Below are 25,440 nucleotides of genomic sequence, written 5' to 3'. Positions count from 1 at the left end.
GGAGCTGCCATTAAGCATCACCACTGTTTTGACTTCGTCATCGTCTTGAAGACGCTGATTGCCCAGTTGTTTCTTCAGAAGCAGGAGCAGATGGTAGTTACTGGGCGCAAGATCGGGGCTGTACGCAGGATGATCTAGAGTCTCCCATCGAAAAGATGTGATGAGATCTTTGGTCTGATTCGCCACATGCGGACGGGCATTGGCTTGCAGCAAAACGATGCCCTTGCTCAACTTCCATGGACTGTTGGTTTGATTCTGGTGTGACGTAGACCACCCATGTTCCATCTCCCGTAACAAATTGGCTTAAGAAGTCATCACCGTCGTTGTCGAACCGCTCGAGGAAAGTCAATGCACTGTCTAAACGTTTGGTTTTGTGCACATCCGTCAACATTTTCGGTACCCAACGTGGGCACAATTTGCGGTAATTCAAGTGCTCGATCACAATGCCGTACAAAACACTACGAGAAACATTAGGAAAGTCATCCCGCAAGGAGGAAATCGCGAAGCGTCTGTTTTCTCTCACCTTATTGTCCACTTCCTGCACCAAACTTTCATTAACGACCGAAGGACGCCCACTTCGTTGTTCATCGTGCACATTTGTGCGACCATCTTTAAATGCTTTCACCCACTTTCTTACCATTCCGTCACTCGTGACGTTTTCTCCGTAAACTGCACAGATCTCACGAAGAGTATCGATCGCTTTTAGGCCTTACAACAGCCCGTACTTCACAGTCGGCGGGGTCACGATTATCGGAGGCATCTTGAACACCCACTACACAACGTAAATAAGGAAGAATCAGACTGTAATGGCGTCAGTGCGTAGACTAAGGTGCAGGCTTTCATGTAAGAATAAAATTATTGAGATATCTTAGCAGGTCTTTGTTTAATTTCAAAACGGTACTTGTTCTAAGTTGGGAGGAAGCAGTGGGCGCACAGGCCGGTCGCCCAGCCGGGCCCCGGATAGCGGCCACGTGGTGCTGGACCACGGCCGCCTGTATTAGAGGCCGCAGTCGTCAAGCTGACAACGACGTAGCCTGTGACGTCAGTAGGCCGGCTAGCGTGACCAGCTAGGCCGAGACTAAAGTTTAGATTTCGTCGAATGGAGAAGACGTGTCAGATATAAACACGCAATCACTTTTTTTTTGTAGATTTGGTCCCTATAAATAAGACAGTAACCTAGAAAAGCTAATTTCTCGCAGTATTACGCCGACTTTATGTCGGAATTACGCATTTTATTCTCGTTTCCTTGCAACGATGAACTTTTCAATAACTCACATGTTCTTCATATTATGACGTTTCTTACCGGAGATTTGGATATACAAGTTCAGCAAACAATTTTGTAAGTTGCCTACTAACATTATTTGCAGACTTGCAATTATTTCAGTCTGTTATTTGGAATGTATTATCATATTCCTTCCTATATAAATGACAAACATGACAAACACCTTCTTGGAGGCTGCACCTTACTTAAATACGATGGTAACCCAGGGAATATTTTTGGCACAGCTTCTGGTAAAAGCTGGCCTTTGACGAGGAAACTCGTGGCAGTTCCCATCAGAATCCTTGTAAATCTCCGCTCTTGATACGTCACTTTCTTCAACATGTTTAATGCCAACAACACTTCCATTTGATGGAGTCGAGTCCTTTCTGGGGATATTTCTTGTCCATCGTTTTCTGTTTTCCTCTTCAGTAGGGAATCTGAACACTGAGATGTAACCCTCTTCATTGCTGGATTTGTAGTTGCTGTTGCAACCAGGAACACAACATTTTTCTGGCATCTGCAAATAGAATGATGCCTTAATTGCTAACATCTCAAATCAAAATACTATTATGTAAAAATAGCAAACGAGAATTTGAGTGGACTGGTTTTTTCTACTGCTTGGACATCACGAAACACAAGTCTACAATAGAATCAAATGTGTAGAAATATTCATAATATTAACACAAATCACTTAGGAGAAGATTCTGATACTAACCTTATGAATTGAAAACTTTATTTTCGAATTGTATCTAGAATATAGTAGAACTTTTGTTGCAATTGTGTAGACGAAAGTCGTTCACGCAGCACACTTGCACATATACATGTAAAAACACTACAAACTTCACAGAATTGTATACTTACATTGTGTTATATCTTCTACTGTAGTCACGACTACCTGCTATAATTTTTGCAGAGTCCATTATAGCATAATTACACTGTAATGTCGGATAAAACAGACACCGCGAAAGTACGTAAACAACTGCTTCCGTTCGCTGCCTTACAGCCACAGCCATGCGGTAGGCCTTAACGTCACGTTGCCGCATCTCAGTCCTCCGGCCTCTGATACAGGAGGCCGTGGCTGAACGCTAGCCGGACGAGAGGGGTAGCCGCAGCCCGTGGTCCATCGAGCACGTGGCTGGGAATTCCGTGGTGATGCTGTGCGCCGGGAGGGCCAAAGATGGCGGACTGTGAAACCTTAATGGCAGTCATTTCACAGTTCGTATAGAAATTAATAGCAGCCAGATGAATCATGATGCCTCAAAAACAAACATGTAAATTACCGTCATTTGCACCACGATTCTGATGGTGTAATCAGATTTTCAATATCTTTATTACTTTAAAGTTTAGTATCTGATGATAAATTATACAAGTAATACACAGCAACGAATTTCCAAAATCTTAACGGTTCATCCGATTTCGTCGATCTATGTGTCTTTCGAAAGCTATTACAGTAAATCTAAATCGGTATAAATTACAGACTTGTACCTTGAATAGTATCTGAGTAATTAGAGGACAAAGGCAATAAGTACTCCACAGTTACACGAAAAAACGGTAGCAGCATGCTTATAAATATATTTATTCATCTATGTCTTTGTTTATATCCGATATGTACTACTGATGAAGAATTTGGTTAAATATTTACTGCGTTTTAGAAAGCACAGAGACATTAGGCTACTGGCCTACTTTTTCTTGCTGTACCTTTGACATATGTATATTTAATTTGTTTATGTATCTAACAATGTGTGTTAGAGCGTGTTTATGGTCCAGCCGTAGGAATATTTATTTAATTTCGAGTTATTTCAATGTAAATGCAGTATTTGGAAAGTGTTTTTTGTTTGTGAGTGTACGTTAGCTTGAAGACGTGGAGGGAGCGCTCTAGCCAGTCGCAGCGCTCAACAAGGCAACTTCGCCATCGCACCCCCCTCAGATTTAGTTATAAGTTGGCACAGTGGATAGGCCTTGAAAAACTGAACACAGATCAATCGAGAAAACAGGAAGAAGTTGCGTGGAACTATGAAAAAAATAAGCAAAATATACAAACTGAGAAGTCCATGTGCAAGAAGGCAACATCAAGGACAATATGCGTGCAGTGGTCCCGTGGTTAGCGTGAGCAGCTGCGGAACGAGAGATCCTTGGTTCAAATCTTCCCTTGAGTGTAAATTTTACTTACTTTATTTTCGCAAAGTTATGATCTGTCGTTCGTCCATTGACGTCTCTGTTCACTGTAATAAGTTTAGTGTCTGTGTTTTGCGACCACACCGCAAAACCGTGCGATTAGTAGACGAAAGGACGTGCCTGTCTAATTGGAACCGAAAACATTTGATCGCAAGGTCATAGGTCAACCGATTCCTCCACATGAAAACACGTCTGATATATTCTATACGACACTGGTGACGGCATGTGCATCACATGACAGGAATATGTTTGTCGACCCACCTAACTTGTACACTTGGCGAATGGGTAAAAAGATTCTTCTACCTTGCCCGATTTAGGTTTTCTCGTGGATGTGATAATCGCTCCCAAAAAGGTGATGAAAACATAAGAGTCTGTCACATAAACTGCAACAAATGAATGCAACAGTTTCACAGTCGCACAGTTTTCTCTGTGCTCTCTCAAAACATGTTTGTAACGTTTTCAAATTTTTCCGTGTAGACTGTCAAATCCTGCATATGTCCAAGCAAATCTGAACATGTCCTGGAATTTTGGAGAGCGAAGTTGATTATGTGTGAGTGCTTGAACTTTGATAATTGTCTGAAAACGAAAAAAATAAGATTTTCACTCGAAGCAGACTTGAACCGAGGACCCCTCTTTCCGCAGTTACTCACGCTAACCACGGGACCACGGTGCTCCTCAGCTCATACTATCCTTGATGTTGCCTATCTGGCAAATAGACTACTCAGTTTGTGCATTTTGCTTATTTTTTTCATAGTTCCACACAACTTCTTCCTGTTTTCTCGATTGATGTGTGTTCAGTTTTTCAAGGCCAATCCACTGTGCCACCTTGTAACTAAATCTGAGAGGGGTGCGATGGGGAAGTTCCCTTGTAAGGGAGGCGACTACCGAAGTGAATGGAAGGGAGTTCTGGGCAGTACGGGACAGAACACGGGAAGTGCCGGGACGTTGCGGCGCGAGGGACGCACGGTCGCGACAGAGACTTGGAGAGTGTGGAGCGGTTTGCGCGTGGTCGCGCGAGAGAGAAATACTTCACAGTGCGGACTTGTGAGATTTCCGAGGTTTCTACAGCGAAGACGTAGAGTGCGTTTAGAAGTGAATATCTCGCGAGCTATGTTGTCGTCCATAACTAATTGCGTGCAGTAGGACTCTATTGTTTCCCTGATATTCAGCTTGTATTTTATTTAATTGCTGGACCATCGACACCAATAAGTGTTTTGCAGAAATATACTGCATTCTCAAAAGGACTTCCACTATCGTACTCATCATTTAAAGTCGTTAAGATAGTACTTGCACATTTTATTTAATTGCAATCTTTCATTTATAAATTTATATCTCATCTTCATAATTCGCGATTTCCGCGTGATAGAAACCTTCAACCATTCGAGTCATGTGTGTATTCTTATCGTATATTGTAGACTCAGCAGTATTTGGCGTGTAATGCGGCAACTACGTATCTCAGCCCCTAGACAACGAAACCAGCCAAGACTTTTAACATTGCAACTCTGAGTCTGTGGGTGCGTAGTTGAAGGCCACAAAATTTCATTATTTTCATATAGTTTGAAAGCCCGCAAGGCCGACGATACTCTCCGCCGAGTTAGAGTACGCAGTCAGCAGAAAGGAAACTGCGACAGGAAAATCAAAGGAAGCGAGCCAAGCGTATTCATTAGCTCGTGGAAGATGTGTGGATGCAAAACGGTTAGTCTGTAGCGACAGGTGCACTTACACAATGACAGTTATTGAACAACATGACATAAAATCGTCGTGCCTTCTTAATCGTTTACGTTAGGACACTGAAACTGCGCGGTTGGCCGCAAGGCGTGAAGGGAATTAGTATGCGCTTTAGCGATGAAGCCCACTTTCACGTGTGTGGATTGCTCAATAAGCAAAATTGGCGCGTCTGAGGGACTGAGAATCCGCATTTCGCGATCGACAAGAGTCTTCACCCTCAGCAAGTGAGTGTTGTGTGCAATGTCCAGTCACGGAATAATCTGTGCGATATTAGTTGATGGCTAGGTGAGTACCCAACGGTACATGAAGGTTTTGCAAGATGACTTTATCCGTGTTATCCAGAGCGACCATGATTTCGACAAGACGTGGTTCATGCAAGACGGAGCTGGACGCCATCGAAGCAGGAGAAGAGTATGTGATGTCGTGGAGGAGCACTTTGAGGACCGCATTCTGGCTCTGTGGTACCCAGAGGCCACTGGCATGGCCTTCGATTGAGCATTTTCTCCGGATCGGAAGACATGCGAGCCCGTTTTTGGGGTTTTATTACAGGAAGGGTGTACAGCAATAACCTCAAAACCAGTACTGATCTGGAAACAGCCATTCAGGAGGTCATTGACAGCATAGATATTCTAACACTTCAGAGTATCGAACAGAATTTTGCCGGCCGGAATGGCCGTGCGGTTCTAGGCGCTACAGTCTGGAACCGAGCGACCGCTACGGTCGTAGGTTCGAATCCTGCCTCGGGCATGGATGTGTGTGATGTCCTTAGGTTAGTTAGGTTTAATTAGTTCTAAGTTCTAGACGACTAATGACCTCAGAAGTTAAGTCGCATAGTGCTCAGAGCCATTTTGTAGAATTTCGGTATTCGCTGCGCCACATCACCACGAATGACGACAAGAAACATGTCATAACCTAAATCCGAATATCTGTGGTGAGGTTTACATGTTGAACAAACTGTGTGTACACAGTAGTTTATAGCTAATTTAAATTTTCTTCATATAGTTCAATAACTGCCATCCTGTAAGACCATGCAGAAAACTATAGATAGTAAATTATGTGCCGTGTTTGCAGGAAGCCTGTTACACGCAGAGAATGTCTGTACATACACCCCTAACACACGCTCTGTGTATGTGCTGTCTTCTTCTGTAACTTATTTGCCCACTTCTCTGTGGCTGTGTGGCTCGTTCTTGGTTTTCTTTGTAAATATTGATGCAACGGCTGACCATTCTGCATATAATTGTTCCGTGGTGTTTCATATTGTCATTCATTCTTTTTCTTTTCAGCGCAGCTACATTCTAATGATGATGTACCAGCAAATTAAACTGCACCAAGACTTTCCACTACTTATTAAGTGCCACGCCAGACTCACGTGTGTTCACACCGGCTCCACCGAGACCGCACCCTCTAGGCAAGTCACCCCAGAGACCGCATCTGGAATCGACGTCCTCTTGGCGCGAGGCGCATACCACGTGTTAAAGCTGCTGACGTTATCTAGGAGAAGCTGACTGGTCGACTTTCCCAGATCTGCTCTCCTGCACTATTTGCTTTCTCACTTTTCATTCTCTGATACAAACAGCAGAGCGGGCTGTTTGAAATCCGGCCCACGTTTTCCTGTTACAGGTGATTACATAGTTGATGAATGGTTTTCGAACTCCAGCTTCCTCTACAGTTCCCTGCTTCTGGGCTTTCCTTCGTTTTGTTTTGGTTTTGACTGGATTCTCGAGTGCGACATTCAGTTACGCAGTGATTTTTGCGGCTATCCTCTTCTTTTTCGTCACAACCCTCGTCAATGACCGTCTGTCACGATAACTCAACATACGCTATTGTCGACGTTTTGACTCAGCGGAAGATGTGTTACCGCTTTCCCTGTACACCGTTTAAATCTTCGATAGGAACCATCTTGAAACACCAGACACTTGGGCACCCTTGGTTACTGGAGGAGCGCGAACAACTTGCTCACGTTCCAGTTCGCTTGGTTCCGATAAACTGCTATCTCCACTACACAGAACACTGCTCTAAGACTTGCCACGTACTGAGCACATCACACCGGTGCCTCCCGAGGTCAAATACAACAGCGCAGCATGCATCTCCATGTATGTTCAAACACGCATTTTCCGAGGTGTCTCCATACTTTGCAACATCAGCTCGCTTGCCACCCCCTGCTACGACAAATCGTGGTCGGGCGCCTCCGTGTAGACGTTATTCGCAGGTTCTACGTCTGCCGCTTCCCATCTGGACAGTGGTACACACACGTCGCTCCCACGTTTCGTAAGCCGCCGCGAGAGCAGACAAAGCCGGCGTTCCCTCCGGCCTCACCTGTGCTTAGCCTACCGTGGGTTCAGCCGCGGTACCAGGAAAGCTGACTCGTCGTACGTCGGTAACACGTCACATCCTGGCCTCGCATTTGCCACCAATTACCCACACGTGCAGCGTACACCAGGGATCCAGGCACCACCACAGGTTTCTCCTAAGCTGGAAACATCCGAGACTACGTAAAGCGGATCGCAGCCTATGCTGTTTTAGATAAAGGGAAAATAGGGAAAGTGGGGTAAGACGGGGTAGCGGGGTAAGAAGGCGAACCTGGCTTTACGTCTCAGTTAGTGCTGCAATCTAGCAGGGATGGAGAAAGAATACGTGTAAGCGGCAGCCATTCTAACTGTTAGTTTGCCATGTGTAAGTCCGTTTCCCTCGACTGGCGCGATTTTTGCTGGAACGTTTCTTAGTGAAGTTGAAGTTTGGTGCTGAATACAGGTAAAATGCTTTCATTAACTGAAGCACTATATATACATTCCTGGAAATGGAAAAAAGAACACATTGACACCGGTGTGTCAGACCCACCATACTTGCTCCGGACACTGCGAGAGGGCTGTACAAGCAATGATCACACGCACGGCACAGCGGACACACCAGGAACCGCGGTGTTGGCCGTCGAATGGCGCTAGCTGCGCAGCATTTGTGCACCGCCGCCGTCAGTGTCAGCCAGTTTGCCGTGGCATACGGAGCTCCATCGCAGTCTTTAACACTGGTAGCATGCCGCGACAGCGTGGACGTGAACCGTATGTGCAGTTGACTGACTTTGAGCGAGGGCGTATAGTGGGCATGCGGGAGGCCGGGTGGACGTACCGCCGAATTGCTCAACACGTGGGGCGTGAGGTCTCCACAGTACATCGATGTTGTCGCCAGTGGTCGGCGGAAGGTGCACGTGCCCGTCCACCTGGGACCGGACCGCAGCGACGCACGGATGCACGCCAAGACCGTAGGATCCTACGCAGTGCCGAAGGGGACCGCACCGCCACTTCCCAGCAAATTAGGGACACTGTTGCTCCTGGGGTATCGGCGAGGACCATTCGCAACCGTCTCCATGAAGCTGGGCTACGGTCCCGCACACCGTTAGGCCGTCTTCCGCTCACGCCCCAACATCGTGCAGCCCGCCTCCAGTGGTGTCGCAACAGGCGTGAATGGAGGGACGAATGGAGACGTGTCGTCTTCAGCGATGAGAGTCGCTTCTGCCTTGGTGCCAATGATGGTCGTATGCGTGTTTGGCGCCGTGCAGGTGAGCGCCACAATCAGGACTGCATACGACCGAGGCACACAGGGCCAACACCCGGCATCATGGTGTGGGGAGCGATCTCCTACACTGGCCGTACACCACTGGTGACCGTCGAGGGGACACTGAATAGTGCACGGTACATCCAAACTGTCATCGAACCCATCGTTCTACCATTCCTAGACCGGCAAGGGAACTTGCTGTTCCAACAGGACAATGCACGTCCGCATGTATCCCGTGCCACCCAACGTGCTCTAGAAGGTGTAAGTCAACTACCCTGGCCAGCAAGATCTCCGGATCTGTCCCCCATTGAGCATGTTTGGGACTGGATGAAGCGTCGTCTCACGCGGTCTGCACGTCCAGCACGAACGCTGGTCCAACTGAGGCGCCAGGTGGAAATGGCATGGCAAGCCGTTCCACAGGACTACATCCAGCATCTCTACGATTGTCTCCATGGGAGAATAGCAGCCTTCATTGCTGCGAAAGGTGGATACACACTGTACTAGTGCCGACATTGTGCATGCTCTGTTGCCTGTGTCTATGTGCCTGTGGTTCTGTCAGTGTGATCATGTGATGTGTCTGACCCCAGGAATGTGTCAATAAAGTTTCCCCTTCCTGGGGCAATGAATTCACGGTGTTCTTATTTCAATTTCCAGGAGTGTATATTGGCGGAAACTTATTTTTGGACGTTATGTTACGCATATTATAAATACTTTTATTCGAAATCTAACCTAAAACTAGCGATAAATACTCCACAATGTATCAGTGGGGCAAGACGGGATTTTTTTTTTTCTATGGGGCATGATGGGGAACTACCCCATCTTACCCCACCAATTTTACAATTTCGTCTTTTGTTTGTACAGGGTTTCTGAGATGGTAAGGACATACAAGAGGAAGACTGATCGAGGTGGATGGTGTCCAGAAGCAATGAAATCAGCTATTGAAGCCGTTATCACAGATGAAATGGAATATAGAAGAGCAGCGGACACTTTTCGTGTTTCGCAAACAACTCTAGAAAGAAAAGTTAAAGTACCTCGTGATCAAACAGAAAAATTGGAAAATATATTAACTGCGTCATCGAGTGGACGTGTGTACTCAAATAAAACAACTCCAATTTTGGTCAAGAGTCTAGGGCCAATTAAAACCGTTTTTACTCCAGAGGAAGAGAATATGTTAGTGGAATACATACTAAAAATGGAGGAAAGGTCAATTGGTCCGACAGCATACGACCTCAGAAAACTTGCCTTTCAATGGACAGAGGAGTTGTGTAAAAAGCACACTTTTCTCAAGAAAAACAAGTAGCTGGCAAAGAGTGGTACATTGGTTTCAAACGCAGGCATCTTCGGATAACCCTCAGAAAACCAGAGCACACAAGTGCAGCACGAGCTGCAGCATTCAACAAACCGAACGTAACTAAATTTTTTGGTTTGTTAACTCGACTTATTGATACACATCAATTTACCCCTGACAGAATCTATAATTGTGATGAGACTGGAGTAACTGTAGTACCAAAGCATAGGTCAAAAATTCTGTCTCTAAAAGGTAGAAAATAAGTTGGTGTTATCTTCTGCTGAAAGAGGCAACACTGCAACAATAGAAGTATGTTGCAATGCAGCTGGTTCATAAATGCCTCTTTTTATTTTTCAAAGGGTTCGAGCTAACGATTAGTTAATGAAGACTGCCCCCCTGGAGCCTGGGCAGCACGTCACCCAAGTGGTTGGGTGCAATCCGATATTTTTTTCAATGGTTTAAGAAATTTGTTGAGCCGAGCTACTAAGGAGAGGCCAGTTCTCCTGATGGATTGACTTTGCAAGGGAAAATAGCGTAGTGTTGTTGTGCTTTCCACCGCATTGTACTCATCGCTTACAGCCTCTGGATGTAAGCTTCATGAAGCCTTTTAGTGTTTTTTATGACCAGAAAGTTTCATGCTGGCTCAGGTCGAATCGAGGACGTGTTGCCTCTTTGTTCCAAATATCTAAGCTATATGGAAGGGCTTTTGTAAAGGCAGCAACTATGTCCACAACAATTAATGGATTTCACAAAACTGGAATTTGGCCTACCAATCAAGGCGTTTTCAGTGACCATGATTATGCCCCATCTGAGACTACAGATAGGCCTAGGCCAGATGTCTGAACCCTCAACCCACGGGGCAGCTTTCTGCTGCTTTCAACTCGCCTCAGCCTGCTGCTTCCGCCTACTTAGGCCTGCCTCAACCTTCTGGTGTCTCCAGCCCACATCAGCCTGCTGCTAAACCGGATATGTCAACTCCAGCTGTTGCCTCCGACATTCTCCAGCCTGATACTGCATGTGAAATACTTGAAGTTTCTGCTCCAATTGAAAATATTCAGCCTGTTTCAAGTCAAATTAATGTTACTACAACTGCTGGAAAGGCTGTAACCATTCCAAAATGTCCAACACCAGAAAAAATTGTACCGGTTCCCTCTTGCAGTGGCCTCCATTCAAAAAAGAAGAGCCGAAAGCATGGTAAACCAGCAGTTTTGACTGAATCACTCTACAAAAACGATTTACAAGCAGAAATTAATTTAAAAAGAGAAAAAGAAATGAAGCAAATGGGACAAGCTAGGAAAAAATTAACAAAGATTTGCTCAAACTAAGAAAAATACAACCATCACTAACCAAGTACTACTAAAGAAGTCGAGTAGTAAGAAGAAAATACAAAAGCACGGCAAAGAAATTAACAAAACCAACTTGAAACGTAATCAGATAAGTTCCTCTTCATCAGAACCTTCTGACACTGAGTGTCTTTACTGTGGATGCTTGTACTCTCAGTCTACTGAAGGGTGGATTCAGTGTTTTATATGCAAAAGATGGGCTCATTGTTCCTGCGCAGGAGAAGAAGATGAAGCAGTTCATGTTTCTGCACTGTGCAAAGACTGACCCATTATGCCCCACCAGTATTGCAAAGACAGTTTTATATTGTAATTGAAAAGTCAAAACAAATTTATTTGTACTTCATTCTCAGCTATAATAATGTACGATTACACCATAATTTTTTCAAAATCTTCTGACTGTGATTGTTGATTTTATGGTCCAAAATATATACTAACTATCCCGTCTTACCCCACTCTCCCCTTCGGAAGATCTGCTTCGGGATGCATTGTTGCAGACAGACAGACTAGAAATTAATACACAACATAAGCAAATGTAACGCGCTGCACGGTAACACTGTGAGGGAAAAAATCGCAACACCAAAAAACAATTAATGTAGAATAATGAAATTACGGGAATACATTTGTCTAAGTAACGTATTTAAGTGATTAAGAGACAGAGCGGCTTCTGTTCGAAGTCCCTCAAATTTCACATGTCCAAACTGCAGTAGGGACTGCCACTCTCGAGTGGGACTTTTTAGCCACAGAAGACGCTGCAGACTCTGAACCAAGCGCGCTACACCATCATTCCTCAAGGATGGACGGATGCCATTAAAAAAACAGGACTGAAACTTCTTGAGCACCCTCCTTACAGTCCAGACCCTGCTCATTGTGACTTTGCACTGTTCCCGCATGTGAAGACCAAGCTGAAAGGAGTGCAGTTTTCAAGTGAAGAAGCCCCCTCAGGGCTTGGGACAACGAGTGCGCCTTACTCCCTACAGAAACTTGGCAGAGCTGGTTTCGGAGGATGGAGAGGTGTATTCAACGTGGCGGAAATTACTTTGAAAAATTTAAATAAATAAAGCTGCACTGCAAAACTTTCCTAGTACCCTTTGTACACAAGCCAGTTCATAGACGTTCGCCATTGACGGGCCGGTGTACATGACTGGAGCTCAACGCCTCAGAGTCTGTTAAGACCTGAAGATGGTGTAGTGAATCACCGAAACTGCTTGCAATGTAACGACATCAAAATGACGGCTGCAGGTGTTTCACTGAAGCCCGCAGACCATCAATCACAAGGTTGGACATAGAGACACTTAGGCACACTTGTTCGTAGATTACAGCGCCACCTGCCACGGATGGGAAATAACGGTTTGAGTAAATCGTAGTAACGTTTTAGCATAGAATCGGAATCTCGCTATATACAATGCAATGTCCTAACTGTCATCGCCCAGTCCAACCGTTAAGGACAGAAATTTGAAATTTGGAGAACGTGGTGGATCTTATGCTGCAGGCGTCGTTGAAGAAAGGATTTTTCGAAATTCCAACCCTAAGGGGGATGATATAGGGGATGAAGGTTTTTTCTTTCAAGCATTGCTATTAAGGCCATATTGAAAGTAGACCTACGAAAATTGGTATTTGGTTTCTGGGTCAGAAATAAAGAAATACGTGTTTCAGCGTTTTAGGAAATTAAACCCTTCGGGGTGAAATCGAGGGTGAAAGCTTTTTTGAAAATATATCATCTTTAAAGAACATCTAAAGTATTTTTAAAGCTGCGTTTATGAAACTTTGAATCTGGTTTCTCAGAAATAAAAAGAAAACGTGTTTTGGAAATTCAACCTCTGTGGAGGTGAAAGGGGAATGAAAGTCTTTATGGAAATATTTCATTGTGCAACCACTTCTTAAGCTAAATCTATGAAAATTTGTATTTCGATTCTCTGTCAGAAATAAAACGTACACACGTCACTGTTTTTGCAAATTCAGCACCTAAGGAGGTCAAATAGGGGGTGAAATGTTTTATGAAACTATTTGGCTACGAAAGCATTTTCAAAGCTAAATCTGTGAAAACTGGTGTTTCTGGAAATTCAGCCCCTGAGGAAGCGCGATAGGAGATGAAAATTTTTAAGAAAGTATTTCGTTACATTAAAAAAAATTGAAGCTAAATTTATGAAAATTGGTGTTTCGCTTCTTGGTTAGATGTAAAGAAATATTTCTTTGGGAATGGAAGTTGCTCTACAAGAACGCAAAAGGCTGATTAACAGAAACCTTGGACTGCAGCTACTAGAACAGCTTTTTCAGAAGTACATTCAGAAAAGATCTAAGCTTATACGGCCTTAACTAGCGTATACCCCTTAGAAGGTTGCCCACAACATAAAAATTCGATTAAATAAAAACAAAAAAATCTCTGCAGTCCACACAGTGTACAAGAGAGAAACAGCGGGTCTGAGCAACTGGGGGATTCCCATTCCAAAATACAAGGCTGACCCCGCCCACGCAGGAGGGGTAGTTAGGAGATGACCAGTTGTAGCACTGATAGATGTCCCCTTTTCTAATATTAACTTCTGACCTAGAACATTTTGTTTCCGTACGAGATGTCGTTTTCGAGATATTTAGTTGCCTCAAAACAAACACCTTGTATATTGGAGGGACGACAACTCAGTAACACCGCAGCTTAGACAACGCAGACATCACGCCCAAGTGCACGATGCACGAAAAACCCATTTGAGAGTGGGTATCATTAAGTTTAAGTTGAAGTCGCTTAGTACAATAAGGAATGGTTTGACCAAATGACAATCTGTCTTTACTGTGTTACATTACGAGAGGTTAATGGTTATTTGACTTGACCGGAAACTATATTCACGCCAGGGCGTAACATTATTTACCGACGGAATGGGCGGCAGTAATACTATTAGCGTTTGTACCAAATGGCTTAACCGTAGTACTACTGTCTTAAGGAAGGCAGAGAAAGGCAGATCATATGTCGTCGTCGTCGTCGTCGTCGTCGTCGTCGTCGTCGTCGTCGTCGTCGTCGTCCTTAGACTGAAGACTTATTTGATGTAGCTCTCCAGGCTACTCTATCCTACGAAAGGATTTTCATTCTTGTAGGTACACTAGTCCTAAATCGACGTGAACCTTCTTATTGTATTCGAGCTATGGTCTGTCTCTACAAAATTTACCTACCCCACCCCCCTCCTTTATAGCCGAATTGCGAATTGTCGTTTCTTTGATGTCTGAGGACGTGTCACATGAACCGATCCGTTTTATTAGCCAGCCTCTGCCACAATTCTTTTATCGCCTGTTCGATTCAGTATACCTTCATTACTTATCCGACCTACCTGATCCATCTTCAGCATTATTATGTAGCACCATATGTCAAACGCCTGTAGTCTTGTCTTAACTGTTTATAGTCCACTTTTCGCTTCTCTACATCACTACGGTAAAAACAATAGCTCCAAAAAAGACAACATGAAACTGAACTTTCTTTCTGTAGGCAGCGTATTTCTGTTTCTGAGGAAATCTTTTCTTGCTGTTGCTTTTATTGTCTACATGTTATACAGTCTATACTTCTGTCGCAGTTTTGCTGACCTCTTAGTGAATCCCACCTATTGCATTTAGTGTCTCATTTTCTAATCTAATTTCCTCAGCATAACTTGATTTAATTCGAGTACTCCGTTTCACTACTCAGTGTTCGTCTTATAATCTCTTTCATTCTGTTCAAATGATCTTCCAAGTCTTTTGCCGACATCATCAGTACTACGATATCACCGTCAAGGCTTGAAGATATTATTTCTTCCCCTTGACCTTTCATTTCCTTTCCAAATTTAGCTGCCTTTGGCTTTTGTACAACGTACAGAATATAATTGACTCAGAACCCTGTCGCGTATCCTTCACTAGTGAGTCATTTCTTTCACGTCATTCGTCTCTTAGAACTGCAATGCCATTTGTATACAGGCTGCATTTTATCCTTTTCAGGTCATATAAACAACTGATAGCTCCTGTTGACTGGCGACAAGATAACAGCGCTGCCCTAAGCACAAACGCCTGAAAACACACATGCAATGATTTCCTTAAACACTGTGAATGGTAGGTTTAGGTAATAAAGTTACATCGCGAGCTTCAATTAATTCTCGCTGTTGACGAATGATGGGCAGTAGTTATACTAGGGACACCGGCTCTAGGCCTAATTAACAGTAGAAACATTAGGCTTTTCACGTAGGTGTGTGTGTGTGTGTGTGTGTGTGTGTGTGTGTGTGTGTGTGTGTGTGTGTGTGTGTGTGTGTGAGTGAGTGAGTGAGTGAGAGAGAGAGAGAGAGACTTTCGAGTAGAGTGAAAAGAACATTGCTGTTTAGTGCCTCGAACATGTAGCGTTTTATACCCACAAAAAAGCGTTTGCGGTAATTGTTACCGTTCTGCTTTCGTATCAAGAGATCTGCCGCGGAAATTCATCGCTAGTGAAAGCGTACGGAGAACACGCTCTGAGCAAAACAACGTGCAGAATTTCGTTTCGAGATTCAAAGTCAACGATTTTGAGGTTTGCGACAAAATGCGTCTTGGTCGGTGTCGTGTACCGTGAGCTGCTGCGACAGTCAAACAGTGGATGCTGAACGCTACGGATCACAATCACTCAATCTGAATGACGCACTTCACGACAAACGGCCGCAGTACGACCAGAGTCTTGAGAGAGTCATTGTGGTTGATAACAGTGCTAAACCACACGTTGAAAACCAGATGAAGAGAGCCTTGCAGGGAGTTTGACAGGATGTCGTTCACCAGACGCCATGTTCACGAGACAACGCCCCTTCCGACTGTCATTTGTTTCAGTCCATGCCGCACGGGTTTCCTGAACGATAATTCACATCTTAACGATCTCGAAAACTATGTCCATGACTGGATCGCCCCAAAAGAACCTGATTTTTTTTCAAATCGCGGAATCTGCTTATTACCTGAACAGTGGGAAGAGGAGACAGCTACCGAACGACCCTACTTCATGCAAATTATACCATTCTATTGAAAGAAACACGCATTTTCTGTCCAATAAACGGCTAGTATTATTTTAAGTTCTGAATATGTTAAAAATGGCGTCTGTAACTGCATGAAATAACATCGTTGCAGTTAGAATGGATTAGCTGAACATCGACTGCGAAGTATTCATACCTGATCGGTATATTTATCATACCTTTTCATGTAAATATTTCGTTCTAATAGTTATTACGAAAAGTAACGTAGGAAAAGCTAAGATCATTTGCGAGAGACAAAGTCACGTAGCTTTTCGCTGCCAATTACCTGCAGATACGCAGTTACACAATCACATTTTCACTGTGTGAAGGCACATGTGGACGCAGCTTGAAGAACCTGTTTTTGGGGACGGTGGAGTATCACATAGTTGATACGGTATTGTACTCTACACATCGTAAGTCACGAATCTCTCACGAGCCACACATTCATACACCAAAACAATTGCTCAAAATTTGTGAAAAGTATTTAAAAGTTTTCTTGTGACAAATGCTGTCGGATTGCATTACAATCTTTGTCAACCGGGTTTCATACTGCAAATATACCAGATAAGGACAAGGAACACAAGCTTCGGCGGGAAAGGGTAAACAGATACGGAAACCGAGGCGGGGCGCACGTCGCTCAAGGGTTTGGAGGAAGTGAGCGGAGATCCACGCAACATTTCAATAGGTGACGAGATGCTGGCAAAATTAGGTGAATGTATGTATGTTCGCTAGTAAAATTTGTCGCAAATGTCCCATAACAATTTCAGAACAATAGTGACGCCACAGCTAGACCACTAGAAGAGGAAGGGACCCCTGTTCCTCTGAATTACAGCTGCAGCGACTCAGAAAGGAATTCCATACGCAGCCGCAAAAATCTCTGATCACTTCCCCAGTAACCAGTAACATGAAATGTGTTACAACTAACGAAGGTTTACATCGGTATAGCGTAAAATAATTCTAAACAGCTTCCCCTGACCCACAAGGAATTTTTATTTTAAAACTATTTCCATGTGTAGCTGAAGTCACTATCCTGTGCGACTCCCTGTAGTTAGTTGAAGGAAATCCCACCTACTTTTACTCTCCGCGAGACACGTTACGACGAGTGGCAGGGGTGCTTTTGGACACCACAGTCTCTTCCCCATTCCTCCCCTGTTCCACTGACGACAGGGGCGCTGGGAGAACGATTGCTTCATGTGAACATCTCATTTTCTCGTTGTGGTCATTCCGCGAGACGTGCGTGGCAGGGACTAGTATGTTGCCCGATTGTTCTTCGAACGCTTTCCCTCGCAGTTTCAACAGTGAACTTCTCCACGATGCACAGCACTTCCCTCGTAGAGCCTGTCACTCGAGTTTGTCTGCAACGCCCTCGCGCCCACTGAACCATCCTGTGACGAAAAGCGCCACTCTTCACAGGATCTCGCCCATCTCTTCTATTAATACGACCTGGTGGCGGTGCCAAACTGACGAACAGTACTCAAGAAAGAATTAAACAAGTATTTCTGAAGTCGCTTCTCAAGCGAATGAATTGCATTTCCTTAAACTTCTGTATACCAAGTGGGGTACTGGAGCTCCCCAACGTAACTATATGTAGTAATTATTTGTAGCTTTTTGAAATAATTTATATTTTCCAGACTTTGTGTCATTTTTGAACTGTCCCCACTGGGCATTACCACTGTTGAATTTCTTAAGTAAATCTACCTACACTACTGGCCATTAAAATTGCTACACTAAGAAGAAATGCAGATGACGAACGGGTATTCATTGGACAAATATATTATACTAGAACTGACATGTGATTACATTTTCACGCAATTTGGGTGCATAGTTCCTGACAAATCAGTAACCAGAACAACCACCTCTGGCCGTAATAACTGCCTTGATACGCCTGGGCATTGAGTCAAACAGAGCTTGGATGGCGTCTACAGGTACAGCTGCCCATGCAGCTTCAACACGATACCACAGTTCATCAAGAGTAATGACTGGCATATGGGTGACGAGCCAGTTGCTCGGCCACCATTGACCAGATGTTTTCAATTGGTGAGAGATCTGGAGAATTTGCTGGCCAGGCCAGCAGTCGAACATCTGCTGTATTCAGAAAGGCCCGTACAGGACCTGCAACATGCGGTCGTGCATTATCCTGCTGAAATGTAGGGTTTCCCAGGGATCGAATGAAGGGTAGAGCCACGGGTCGTAACACATCTGAAATGAAATGTAACGTCCACTGTTCAAAGTGCCGCCAATGTAAACAAGAGGTGACAGAGACGTGTAACCAATGGCACCCCATACCATCACGCCGGGTGATACGCCAGTATGGCGATGACGAATACACGCTTCCAATGTGCGTTCACCGCGATGTCGCCAAACACGGATGCGACCATCATGATGCTGTAAAGAGAACCTGGATTCATCAGAAAAAATGACGTTTTGCCATTCCTGCACCCAGGTTCGTCGTCGAGTACACCATCGCAGGCGCTCCTGTCTGTGATGCAGCGTCAAGGGTAACCGCAGCCATGGTCTCCGAGCTGCTAGTCCATGCTGCCGCAAACGTCGTCGAACTGTTCGTGCAGACTGTTGTCGTCTTGCAAACGTCCCCATCTGTTGACTCAGGGATCGAGACGTGGCTGCACGATTCGTCATACGGATAAGATGCCTGTCATCTCGACTGCTAGTGATACGAGGTCGTTGGGATCCGGCACGGCGTTCCATATTACCCTGCTGAGCCCACCGATTCCATATTCTGCTAACAGTCATTGGATCTCGACCAACGCGAGCAGCAATGTCGCGATACGATAAACCGCAATCGCGATAGACTACAATCCGACCTTTATCAAAGACGGAAACGTGATGGTACGCACTTCTGCTTACACGAGGCATCACAACAACATTTGACCATGCAACGCCGATCAACTGCTGTTTGTGTATGAGAAATCGGTTGGAAACGTTCCTCATGTCAGCACGTTGTATGTGGCGCCACCGGCGCCAACCTTGTGTGAATGCTCTGAAAAGCTAATCATTTGCATATCACAGCATCTTCTTCCTGTCAGTTAAATTTCGCGTTGTAGCACGTCATCTTCGAGGTGTAGCAATTTTAACAGTAGTATATATAATCTATACTATCATATAAAGACAAGTCGTCGTTTAATGTTCACGGATTACTTCAAATTTGTACACGTTACTCTAATGAACATTTTGTCTCGAAATGTTCTGGACTGATTTACTTCAAATGTTTACAGGACAGTCTCATCAACTTACAGACAGTCATATCCTACATGTTATATATGAGATGGACAAAGAGACGGGAGTGGGTGGGATAAAAGGACTGGGACGAACATTCAATTCCCATACATATGTCGCACTTGCGAGGCAATGCTGCGTTCGCTAGTAAGTAATAATTGACAAAGATTTCCAGAAATTTCTGCAACCAGTCGCCGTTTGTTTCACTTTTTGTTTACCGTGACCGGTTTCGTTTCGCCTAGCGATTCACCATCAGATGGCACAGATTTATTGCTTGTTTGCAGCATTGTGGGAACCGTGTAGCTACACCATGTGATGGCGACTCGCTAGGCGAATCGAAACCGGTCATGGTAAACAAAAATTGAAGAATAAAACAAACGGCGACTGGTTGTATTCATTTCTGCGAACCTGTATTCATCACACATCCATAATCGATAAGTTTTAATAACTTAAATGTTTATTCTTGTCCTTTGATACTCCGAGTAGGATTCTGTGCAACGAGAAACGTACAAATGCATATTGAAGAAAGTTTTAATAACTGAAATATTTATTCTTGTCCTTCGATACTCCGCGTAGGATTCTGTGAAACGAGAAACACACTTTTACAAATGCATATTGAAGAAAGCTAAATTGATACAAATGTAAAATGAATATTTGAAATTGTAAAACATTGTTGTATGTAGTAAGTCCAATCAAATATTTTTCTCCGTCAGTCAGTTCATTCAGTTCTGTCGCTTCAGCGCATTGTATTGCGAAATAAACATGTCGAAAAAGCCAAAGTTACAGAAGATGTACCGTTTACGCAGTGAATGAGATCTAGAAGAAGTAATGCAAATAATACAAGCAGAATCAGAACCACGAGACAGTTATGTGGAACCTTTGTGTTTAAAAATGAAAGCGAATGTGAGACAAATGAAAATGGCTGACGTCGTTATTCAAGGATAACGAAGAAGTGAGAGATTCAAATGCGCAGACACGCAGATACACCAGCAAAAATGCAATGATATAGTAATCAATGTACAAACGACCAAGCAGACGTCGGAAACAGGATATTTTGCCTAAATCTAGCTGTCTTACAACGGCTTCCACAACTTTGTCTTCGATTATGGGGACTTTCATGTTGTTCATTACACCTAAACATTGGACAAACTTGTGAAATACGCAAACCAAAAAGCAGAGGCAGTTTATAATTTATGGAATCCGACTTGTTCTTCTAACAAACGTCAGTGTATCTGAACAAGTGCAACAGAAATGTTCGGTTTCACAGGGCTCCTTGTAACTATGGAAGCGCAAAAAGGTAGAAGAAAAACACTTTTTGTGTTATACTCCACGTACCAAAGCAAAATATTCCAAGCTTCATTCCATAGAAGGAACTGGTTCCCTGAACTTATGTACTTCTCATATCAGATTCGACGACATGGCGACTGGAGAGGAATGAAGCCAATGGAGAAATTTTATGCGCTTAGGGAAACAAACTTTGACCTCGGAAACGTCACAGTTAATAAAATATTCCGAGCTCTTGTACCGTGTGCGAATGGATTTCACACTAAAACCCAACGTTTCGCCCCCATCTGCGGAGGACATTTTCAAGCGCCTGAGTAATCGAAAGTTTTCCTGGTTTTCATTAAGATCCCTGTGGTCCCTCTTTATGAACGACTTAGTATTTTAAGAAACAGTCCATTTTGTAAGTAATCCTGTGTAAATATCGTGAAAACGAATGGAGCCCACAATCATGTGATTTATGTACAGTTCCATGTGTAACAACTCAGTAAGGACGTAGCGCTCCTCGTTTGTTTCATGTTATATGTAAATAGTTACGACGATGAATCGTTCATTGCTGCTTTTATTCTGTTTAAGATTGTCATATGAGAGCTCTTCTGTGGCAACGAATGCAAGTTTCTTCTTTGAATTGGAATAATAATAATAATAAGAAGAAAATATAATTATTTAATTATCATGCTAGATAATTATAGTTAGATGTAGCTACCGTAACTGTACTAGTGAAAGCTATTGTAGATTTGCATGTTACAGTTAAATTATTTTCATCTTTACGTTTGTTTATAGATAAATAAATCATCTGCTACCAGTCACGATTTTTCTGTATTTTACTTTTCGCTCGACGCGTTTCGAGAAATAATTCCCATTTTCAAGTGCGTTTTCTGTGTGTATTAAGCCATTTGTTTTGATGATGTCAGTGTGAGTGAGTCTGCTTCATTTCGTTGACTTTTACTGCAATACATAAGAAAGACGCGATTTCTTAGTTGGGTATCAATTCTTTCTGTGAAGTTAGTGGCGAAATTTAGAAGAATTGACACACACACACACACACACACACACACACACACACACAGACACACACACACAGACACACACACACAGACACACACACACAGACACACACACACAGACACACACACACAGACACACACACACAGACACACACACACAGACACACACACACAGACACACACACACAGACACACACACACACAGACACACACACACACAGACACACACACACAGACACACACACACAGACACACACACACAGACACAGACACAGACAACATCAAAAGAAATGGCTTAATACACACAAAAAACGCAATTGAAAATGGGAAGTATTTCTCGAAACGCGTCGTGGGAAAAGTAAAATAAAGAAAAATCATGACTGGTAGCAGAAGATTTATTTATTTATAAACAGACCTATTGTTTCTACAGTCGCAGGCTTTCAAAAACCATTTGTAATGGATCAAATCAGTTTTTCATCTTAAATAGCAATTTCTTGTAAGTTATCTACCGTCTACCAGAACCCGCACATAGTTTCCTTTCTGTGAAGCGAGACGCATTTATTAAGTCACGCGATATGAATTAATTTTCAGTAAACATATTTTTCAGACGCAGCCCCACAAGCCGAAGCTACTCCGTAACTTTAGCTTGAGCAGAGATCAGTATGTTTTAAGAAAGAAAGATGTTAAATCAATACAAGGGTGAAAATAGTTTCTTACGTGCAGTCTTCGCTAATAACTTAGTTCCTAGGTCAGAGACACTGTAAATTCCAATGATCATTTTCTCAGCTGCGACGAATTTATAACTGATCCTCACAAAACACTGTAATCAGATAAAATAAAAATTTCGTTGCCTTCTTGTTGTAAGATAAAGCCAAATATAAGAAGAGGTTTGTAATAACGTTACTCGCCGCATACGAAAAATCCTGAAAAAATAAAAAAAAAATAAAAAACAGAGCATCGTGGTAATCTAAAAACCTACCCGAAAGATAAGAGTATCAGCTAAAATTGACCAAAGATGGTCTTCAACCGCTGGAAAAAAGTACGAATTTGTAAGATTCCGTGTAGTTGTGGAGAGGTGTACGTGGGTGCTACAAAACTAACGGTCAAAAACAACCCGAGAAGCACAAGAGCCACTGCAGAAAGGTGGGGGGTGACAGATCAGCTGTTATGGAACACGCTTTGCAGCCAGGAGATCACCACATTCATTATGACAGGACTCAAGTACAGGCGGTCGTAAGCGTTTGCCATGAAAGGTTATACACGCAGGTGAAAGAGATTGTTAGGCACCTCAGGAATTTCAGTAGGAAGGAGCAGGGCATGGGATCGAATGACATTTGGGTTCCATTGCTGAAGAAGATGTGTACCGGTCTTCCACCGTGGGGTGATAGTAACACTGGACGGCGGCAGTCGACATTGCCCAAGTGTGCAAGCGTATTCAAAACATGTGACGTGGAATTCTGCTGCAGTCATCAGCGAACCAAGGTGTGAATCGCACGCTCAAACAACCTACGAACCCACTTAAAAATGTCCTTCGCAGATGGGTTTTAAGGTGAAATCCATTTGTCCACGGCAGAATAGCCCGGAATATTTTATTAATTGCGATTTAGAGAAATATTTGCAATTTCTGCACAGGAATGCTGTGAACATTATTATCCAAGTAGTCATTTTACGTCGGATGAGCAATTGGTAGTTTTTCGTCGGGAATTCCCGTTTAGGGTTAACGTGAAGTCGAAACCAGCTAGATACGGCATAAAAATGTGGGCCCTCTGCGATGTTGTATTTTCGTATGTTTTCAGCTTTCAGGAACATATAGAGAAAGAAAGATCTACGGAAAAGACTCAGGGTGCTAGAGTTGTAATAGAACTTACATCTCCTTTAGCGACTGGATGTAGTATTATGAAGGGCACCTTTTTCACCAGTGCTCCTCTTGCACAGGAGCGCTTGAAACATGGGCTACCTTTGACTGTTTCTCTTAGGAAAAACAAGCGCGAAATCCCATCTGAATTGCAAACAATGCCACTGAAACGACAGTTTCATCTACCTTGACCTTCACAATAAAAGAACTGACCCTAGTATCATACGTGCGTAATAAGAACAAGGCAGTAATGCTTTTGAATTCTGTACATCATGAGAATTGACGGACAGAAAAAGTAGAAGTTCGAACCGGATATTATTCTGTTGATACACTGGACAAAACGATGGACGTACATCCATGCCCGAAGGAACTTTGCATTGTACTTCGGAGCAACACAGGCAATGCAATATTTTAAGTGTCCGCCGACACTGGGCAAGCGAGTTTCAAGTGAAACGTCTCATGCGTACGGCAATATACATAATGGATGTACGAATACAGGTTGCAGACACATGGGCGACGAAATATGGAAGTTTGGATCCAGTCCACTTTGGCTACTTTTCAATACTATTCTGTAAAAGATCCCAAATGCTTCACTTTCTTCTATTCCTGTTTTCCCACAGTCGAAGTTTCACTACCACACAGGGCAGTGCTCCAAACTACATTCTCAGAAACTTTTTTTCTAAAATTAAGGCCTAAGTTTGATATAGTAGACTTCTCTTGGATAGTAATCCTCTTCTTGCCTAGTACCTGAAGACTCATTCATCATGAAATGTAGTCGCAGTTGCGAATACGGATAACCACCATCTATATAACGGAATGACAACGAAAATTTGTGCCGGACCGGGACTCGAACCATGATTTGCTGGATATTGTGAGCGGTCGCCTTACCGTTAGGCTATCCGATCACGACTCACTCTTCACACTGTGCATCTCGGAATACTGAATTCCCTAACGACTTCCGAAATGCAATGTCGCATGCGTCTAGCTCCAACTACCATTCTGCTTTCAAAGTCTTTTAAATTCCGCTGTGCGGCGATAATGACGTTGGAAGCTTTTTCAAATGAACTACCCGAGTACAAATGACAGCTCCGCCAATGCACTGCCCTTTTGTGCGTTGTGCACCCGATACCGTACAATCTGTAAATACACTGTGTGATCAAAAGTATCCGGACACCCCAAAAAACATTCGTTTTTCATATTAGGTGCATTCTGCTGCCACCTACTGCCAGGTACTCCATATCAGTCATTAGACATCGTGTGATAGCGCTCCATGGAACTCGTGGACACCGAACGTGGTCAACTGATTGGATGTCTAATACGTCTGTACGCGAGATTTTCACATTCCTAAACATCCCTAGGTCCACTGTTCCCGATGTGATACTGAAGTGGCAACGTGAAGGGACACGTACAGCACAAAAGCGTACAGGTCGACCTCGTCTGTTGACTGACAGAGACAGCCGACAGCTGAAGAGGGTCGTAATGTTTAATGAAAAATGGAAATGAAGTCCCATGCTTCTTTACAGAGCGTAGGGGAACGATGCGGGAGACCCGCACCGCCTTACTAGGCAAGGTCCTAATGGAGGTGGTTTGCCGTTGCCTTCCTCCGACCGTAATGAATGATGATGATGATGATGATGATGAAGACACAACAACACCCAGTCATCTCGAGGCAGGAAAAATTCCTGACCCCGCCGGGAATCGAACCCGAGACCCCGTGCTCGGGAAGCGAGAACGCTACCGCGAGAC

The 25,440-nt window shown here is 43.7% G+C and overlaps 1 protein-coding gene across 2 annotated transcripts in view; it reads right to left on the bottom strand.

Annotated features, from left to right (window-relative positions):
• The window catches only part of LOC126428191 (angiotensin-converting enzyme-like), a 214,686-nt gene that overhangs the window by 151,346 nt on the left and 37,900 nt on the right, over positions 1-25,440 (bottom strand). The gene's annotated exons all lie outside the window — the stretch shown is intronic.

Source organism: Schistocerca serialis, chromosome 12 (assembly GCF_023864345.2).
Source record: "Schistocerca serialis cubense isolate TAMUIC-IGC-003099 chromosome 12, iqSchSeri2.2, whole genome shotgun sequence".
NCBI classification, from domain to species: domain Eukaryota; kingdom Metazoa; phylum Arthropoda; class Insecta; order Orthoptera; family Acrididae; genus Schistocerca; species Schistocerca serialis.
This window is presented reverse-complemented; position numbering and strand designations above follow the sequence as displayed.